Below are 7,336 nucleotides of genomic sequence, written 5' to 3' on the forward strand. Positions count from 1 at the left end.
AAAGAAAAACAAATTAAACACAAAGTTAGCAGGAAGAAAGAAAGAAGTATTAAAGGAGAAATAAATGAAATACATAAAAAAATAGAAACAATCAATGAAACTTAGAATTGTTTTTTTAAAAAGATAAATAAAATTGACAAACCTTTAGCTAAACTAACCCAGAGAAAAGGAGAGAAGATTCCAATAAATGAAATCAGAAATGAATGAGGAAATATCACAACTGGTACCACAGAAATGCAAAGGATCATGAGAAACTACTATCAACAATTGGATGCCAACAAATTGGATAACCTAAAAGAAATGGGTAAGTTCATAGAAACATACAACCTTCCAAAACTGAATTATGAAGAAATACAAAATCTGAACAGACCAAACATGAGTAATGAGACTGAATCAGTAATCAAAATCTTCCCAACCAAAGCAAGCTCAATATCAGATGACTTCATGGATGACTTTTACCAAACATTTTAAGAAGGATTAGTGCCATTCTTTCTTAAAGTCTTCAAAAAAAAAAAAAAAAAACCCACCAAACAAACAAACAAAAAAACAAAAGAAAAGTAGGGCTGCGGCAGGCTTCCCATCCCTCACACCAGCCCCTCACTCCACATTTTACCATGCCTTTCACCCGAGACCCTTTCCATCACCCTGCGTTGGATAACGATGATACCTTCTTGGGAAAATTCCGGGCTTCGAAGAAACTGCCATATAAGAACTCAGCTCACCTTGCTCAGCAACAGGAACCCTGCAGTCGGCTCAGCTCAACTCCCACAATCACTTCCATGAGGCCGGATGTTTATTTTTTTGATCACGAGATACCAAAGGATGACCTGAATTTCCGTTTAGCAGCCTTGTACAACCACCACACAGGGACATTCAAGAACAAAAGTGAGATACTCTTACACCAGGAGACCACCCAGGATACCCATGGATCATCAAGACCCAATTCCCTGGAGAACTTTTACCCCCTCCTCCACCACCTTCCATCACTTCCCGAGCTAACATCAGACACTGGATCAGCCCTAAGAAAGAGTCTCTCCACAGCATCCAGGGATCCATAGCGTCTCCTCACACTGCAGTCATCAATGGAGGCTACTCCCGAAAGAATGATGGTGGCTTCTTCTCTACCTAATGTTGACAGGTCCCTGGACTAAATTAATCATAGTGGAACATCCTGCTGCCCACCTCCATTAAATAGAATTGTGCTGGGGGAAAAAAAAAAAGAAAAGTAGAGAATACTTCCAAACTTGTTTTATGAAACAAACATTACCCTCATACCAAAGCCAGATAGGACACTACAAGTAAGGAAAATTATAGGCCAATATCCCTGATGAACATAGATTTAAAAACACTCAACAGAATATTAGCAAACTGAATTCAGCAATATATGCACCAGGATGTGGATCCTGCACCAATGTCATGGAGAATTTATTCCTATGATACAAGGATGACTTGACACACACAAATAAATGTGATGTACCACATTAACAGAATGAAATATAAAAAATCGTATGGTTATCTTACTAGATGCAGAAAAAATATTTAACAACATTTTGCCCAAAGTGATCTACAGATTGAATGTAATACCTATCAAAATTATAGTGGCATTTTTAAGGTAATAAAAAAATTATTTTAAAATTCTTATGAAACCACAAAAGACCCCAAATAGGCAATGCAGTTTTGAGTGGGAAGATCAAAGCTAAAAGTATCATTTTGATTGATTTTAAACTTGATTTTAAGCTATCAAAGCTGTAGTAATCAAAACAGTATGCTACTGGTATAAAAACAGACACAAAGACCAATGGAGCCAAACAAAGAGCTTAGAAATAAATCTACACATAAACGGTCAACTAACCTCTGACAAGTGCACCAAGAAAACATGATGGGGAAAGGATAATCTCAATAAACGGTGCTGAGAAAACTGGATATCCATATACAAATGAATAAAAGTGGACTTACAGGAAACCATACGCAAAAATTAACCCCAAATGAAAGCCATTAAGCTCCTATAAGAAAATATAGGGAAATATTTTGGACATGACACCTAAGTACAGGTAACAAAAGCCAAAATAAGCAATAAGGACTACATGAAATTAAAAGGCTTCTGTACAGCAAAGGAAGCAATCAAAAAATAAAAACCAACCTACAGAATGGGAGAAAATATTTCCAAACCATACCTGATCAGCAGTTAATGTTTAAAACATATAATGATGGGGCTCCTGGGTGGCTCACTTGGTTAAGGGTCTGACTCTTGATTTCAGCTCAGGTCATGATCTCAGGGTCCTGAGATGGAGCCTTGCATTGGACTCTGCGCTCAGCACAGAGTCTGCTTGTTGCTCTCCATCCCCCGCTTGCACTCTCTCTCTCTCTCTCTCAAATAAATAAATAAATAAATAAAATCTTCAAAATGTGTAATGAACTCCTGTAACTCAATAGCAAAACAAAACAAAAACCAAATAACTTAAAGATAGGCAAAGGACCTAGGTAGATATTTTTCCAAAGAAGACATACAAATGAACAGGTATATCAGGTGGTCAAAAGGTCAAAACTTCCAGTTATAGGATAAATAAGTTCTGGAGATGTAATGTATAGTATGATGACTAAAGCTGATACTATATAGAGTATATTTGAAAGTTAGTAAGAGAGTCGATCTTAAAAGTTCTCATCACAAGAAGAAAAATTGTAACTATGTGAGGTGATGGATGTTAACTGAATTTTTGTGGTAATCATTTTGCTATATACACATATATCACATTATTATGTTGTACACCTTACATTAATACAATGTTAATGTCAATTATATATCAGTAAAGCTGGAAAAATATTGTAAAATAAAAATGTAAGATTGAGACACAGAGAGGGGCCATGGGATTTCCCCCTGAGCCTCCTCTCATTCTGGAGATAGAAACACTATGGTTTTCTTACCATTATATAACGCTTTCTAAATGAAAAAGGATATATCATGGTAAATGCAAAGATATTTGCCAATTCTAATTTAAGGGTCACTCTAATTTTATTCTTACTTTCTAAAATGGTATATTATGAAAATAAACACGTATGGTTGGTAGCTATAATTCTTCATCTGCTTGTTCTTATTAACCAACCAAGAACAAAAATAAACTATCAAAGGGGCACCTGAGTGGCTCAGTTGGTTAAGTGTCTGCCTTGGGCTCGGGTCATGATTTCAGGGTCCTGGGATTGAGCCCTGAGTTGGGCTCCCTGCTCAGCAGGGATTCTGTTTCTCCCTCTCCCTCTGCCCCTCCCCCCCAATTCATGCTCTCTCTCTCTCTCTCTCTCAAGTAAATAAATAAAATCTTTTAAAAACATAAACTATGAGGAACTCATGACAAATAAAATGTTCTTGGAAATTTTGGCATATCTCACTAGTGGAAGGATGGTTACATCTGCATACCTCATAATAGGTTTATATTTTTGTAAGTATTTAACTTGATTTCATTATAGAATTAAACAATTTCCGGTAATTTCTAAAGAGATATTATTTCATCAGTGTATGTCTAAGAGAAATCTCAACTATATATATATATACATATATATATATTATATATATTAGTTTTTAAAAAAGGCAAATAAGATGTGGCTCTGCTCTAAATGAGTTTGCAATCCAGGATAGGGACCCGGGCAAATAAAAGAGAATCAAAAAGAAAAACAAAACACCACAATGAGATATCACCTCACACCTGTTAAGATGACTATCATAAAAAGAGATGAGATTAGGAAAGGGAACGCTTGTGCACTGTTGGTGGGAATGTAAATTGGTAGTCATTGTAGAAACCACTATGGTGGTTCCTCAGAAGATTAAAAGAACTACTACAGGATCCAGCTACCCCCTTCTAGGTTTATATCCAAAAGAAATAAAATCAGTATCACAAAGAGGTATCTGCACTCCTATGTTCTTTGCAACATTTTTTCACAGTAGCTAAATTATGAAAATAATCTAATTATCTACTAGTAGATTAATGAATAAAGAAAATGTAGTATAGCATGATATCTATTCAACCATAAAAAGAAGAAAATTCTGTCATTTGTGACAACATGGATGAACCCGAATGACATCATGTAAAGTGAAATAAGCCAGACACAGAAAGAAAAATACTTCATGATCTCACATATATGTGGAATCTAAAAAAGCTGCACTCATAGAACCAAAGAGTAGAATGGTAGTTGTCAGGGGCTGGGCAGTGGGGTGGAGGTGGGGTGGGGGGGGAAATATATTGGTTAAAAGGTACAAACTTTCAGTTGTGAGATGAATAAATTCTGGGGATCTGAGTACATCATGATGATTTTAGTTAACAATATTGGGTTGTTTATCTGAAATTTGCTAATATCTTAAGTGTTCTCACCATAATAAAAAAAAAGGCAAATATGTGAGATGATGGATGTGTTAAGTAACTTAATTTTGGTAATTATCTCACAATGTATACATATATTAAACTATCATGTTGTACCATTTAAAAATAAAAATAGACATTTGACAATGTTTATAGTGTTTGCTTTTTTGTTGCCAATTGCAATTCTCTTCCATGTTTCCATTTTCACATCCTTCAGCAACCCAACATAAGACATTCAAATGAAACTCCACTTTGTTTTGTCATTTGAACATTAAATTATTTTACACTGAGGTCTCCTGATCTAGCATTTAGTAGACAAAAAGAGAATTTTTTAAAGCATTTAGAAAGTGGAAAATATATTCAATTAAAAGAAAACTAATGTAGGCAAAAAGAATATGGGAACTCTACCTCTTTTAGGCTTTCATTTTTACTGTATATATTCAGAAGTTTTAGATGATTTTACTTTTTTACTTTCAGCCATTGAATCATTCAGGAAGAAAAGTGATTGTTATATAGGAGCACAAGAAAGTATGGCTGGGCAAATAAAAAGGCTGAGAAAAAAACAGATAATGGAAGCAAAAGAGTTAAATCAGGTCAATGGCTAACAGAAAGAAAATGTGCAAAAATGTAGTCATGACAGGGAGATACAATTTGGAGGAAAAATGAAACGAAAATTTGTTCCTGTTTGAGAACAAATGAGGGCATGATTGCGAGATTATGGAAAACACTTCCCAGACAGTCTTTCATTAGTTTATTCATTCCTTTATCTCTTTACTCATAATTTATTCATGAATTTATTTAACTATTCCTTCTATTATGAAACAACTATAATTTAGAATAGTACGCAAGTGTGGGAAGAAAAATGTTTCATTGGAAAGTTATACACTGTCTGGAGCATATCCTTCCAGGTTATCTGCTTCTGTTTCTAGGGGAGTGGTTTTGTAACTCTCTAAATCTAGATAGCCAGTAACAATGCAAAATAATCATAACATATAAACATGTAGTTCTGTCCAGTGGAGATAAAATTGACTTCCCTCCCCAGCTATGGACATTCTTCTATAGACATTTCAATATTCTGAATTTATAATGTTCCTCTTGTTTGGATTCTCCTTTGGATTGGTTGTAATACATTTCCAGTTTAGTCATTATTGAGTTAAATAAAAAATGTTAACTAATGTTTATTTTTCTGTGTATGACAGTCATGGTTTACCTATTTTCGAAATTGTCTTTTAACAGCCCTCTTATTTTGTAAATATTTTGGCTTTTAAAGTTTACCTTTGGGAATAAAGGAGTCAATGGTAGTGGTTATATGACCACAACATTTTGTGTGGGGATTTAGTATCTCAATTCTAACCTCAAGCCTCATTAAGATAAGAGGATTTTTTTTTTTTAAGAGAGAAAGAGAGAGAGTGAACACCGGGGGGTGGGGGGCAGATGGAAAGAGACAAGCAGACTCCCTGCTGAGCAGGGAGCAAGACGAGGGGTTCCATTGCAGGACCCTGAGATCACTACATGAGCCGAAGTCAGTTGCTTAACCGAGTCACCCAGGCACCCCATGAGGATAGCTTCTTGAATTAAGCAGTTGACAGCGTCTTGGTTAAGTTTTGAAGTAATGAATTAGTATTCCTTTTATCAGGAAGGATATGAATATATGGGGACAATTGGATTTCATGGTACAGAGGTTTCATATTTTATTTCCTAAAACCAGAAAACGTCTTCCAACTAAAGAAGTCCCTGTGGTTCTCAGTGTCTTCCATTCTTTGATTTCTCTCATGTAACTGTAACCTTAACCAGCTGAGAACACCACTGACTTACATTCATCCATGCACTACAGAACCATCTGATTGTGCCCTAGCCTTTTTCCTGAGGGAAGAATAGTATTATCCTTTCTAGTTTTCTCTTTTATGAAAACTTGCTTAAGATTCAAGGCAACTTCTAGAGATATCTATATTTTCCCCAAATATTCAAATTTCATAGGAATCATAGGCCTCACTTCACTACATTCAAGGTCAACCATAATTTTACAGTTACATTTTGGAAAAAAATGGGTATTTTTGCAATATTCCTCTATGCTGATTCCGTTATAGAATTAATTTTATCACAATGTCAGTAAAGTTACAAGAAAATGCAAAAGAGATGAGAAAGAGAAGAGAAGGAGAAGAATGAGAAGAAAAAGAGAAAGAAGAAGAGCCATCAGAAAGGAGAAAGAGAAAAAAAGGAAGAAAGGAAGGAAGGAAGGAAGGAAGGAAGGAAGGAAGGAAGGAAGGAAGGAAGGAAGGAAGGAAGGAAAGAACACTTTCTCTGCTGCTCTGTGAGTAAATGAAGGCAAATCCACTCATTTTAAATCCAGAGGGGATTTCCTTCTGGTGGTGGTTTATAAATGGGTCAAAGATTTGGTTATCATTTTAAAAATTACTTTAGGCAGGGAAATTAAATATCTTAATATAATTAGAGCTTTTAGAATAATAAAGCTTTTTAGAAAAATCTTTATCTGTTTATGATAAATACATTAGTAATTTGTGACCTGTAGGACTAAACACTGGTTCCTGATTGAAACACACTATTATATTGTTTAATTTCAAAACTGCTGAAAAAAAAAGAGAAAGCAGTACATTCAGAAGTACATTTTCAATGTTGTATTATTGATTCAGTTCATAGACACTCTTGTATCTAACTGGCTTTCATCTCGTTTAATAATCCCCGCGCATCCTAGTCACGTTTTTCAAAGCTGTACTGAAGGAATGCTAACTTACCCATTAAGATAAAAGACACCAAATGTCACTCTTAACACAAACGGATTAGGGTCTTCATATGTAGCATCACAACCCCTCTAGGCTAAGTGAGGAGGCTGACGCTGAAGTGATAGATGACACCAACGTCTATTACACATCACAATCCATAAACTCTGAGTCACAGCTTGAGATAACTTTCAACTGCACATGTGAATTTTCTTAATGAGACTACTTCTCAGGGTATCAGTTTAAAAATAA

At 35.2% G+C, this 7,336-nt stretch overlaps 1 pseudogene; it reads left to right on the forward strand.

The window, feature by feature from the left end:
• The first annotated feature begins 614 nt into the window (after positions 1 to 614).
• On the forward strand, positions 615 to 1,129 carry LOC113928061 (annotated as a pseudogene).
• The last annotated feature ends 6,207 nt before the right edge of the window (positions 1,130 to 7,336 follow it).

The sequence above is a fragment of the Zalophus californianus genome, chromosome 7, assembly GCF_009762305.2.
Source record: "Zalophus californianus isolate mZalCal1 chromosome 7, mZalCal1.pri.v2, whole genome shotgun sequence".
Taxonomy (NCBI): domain Eukaryota; kingdom Metazoa; phylum Chordata; class Mammalia; order Carnivora; family Otariidae; genus Zalophus; species Zalophus californianus.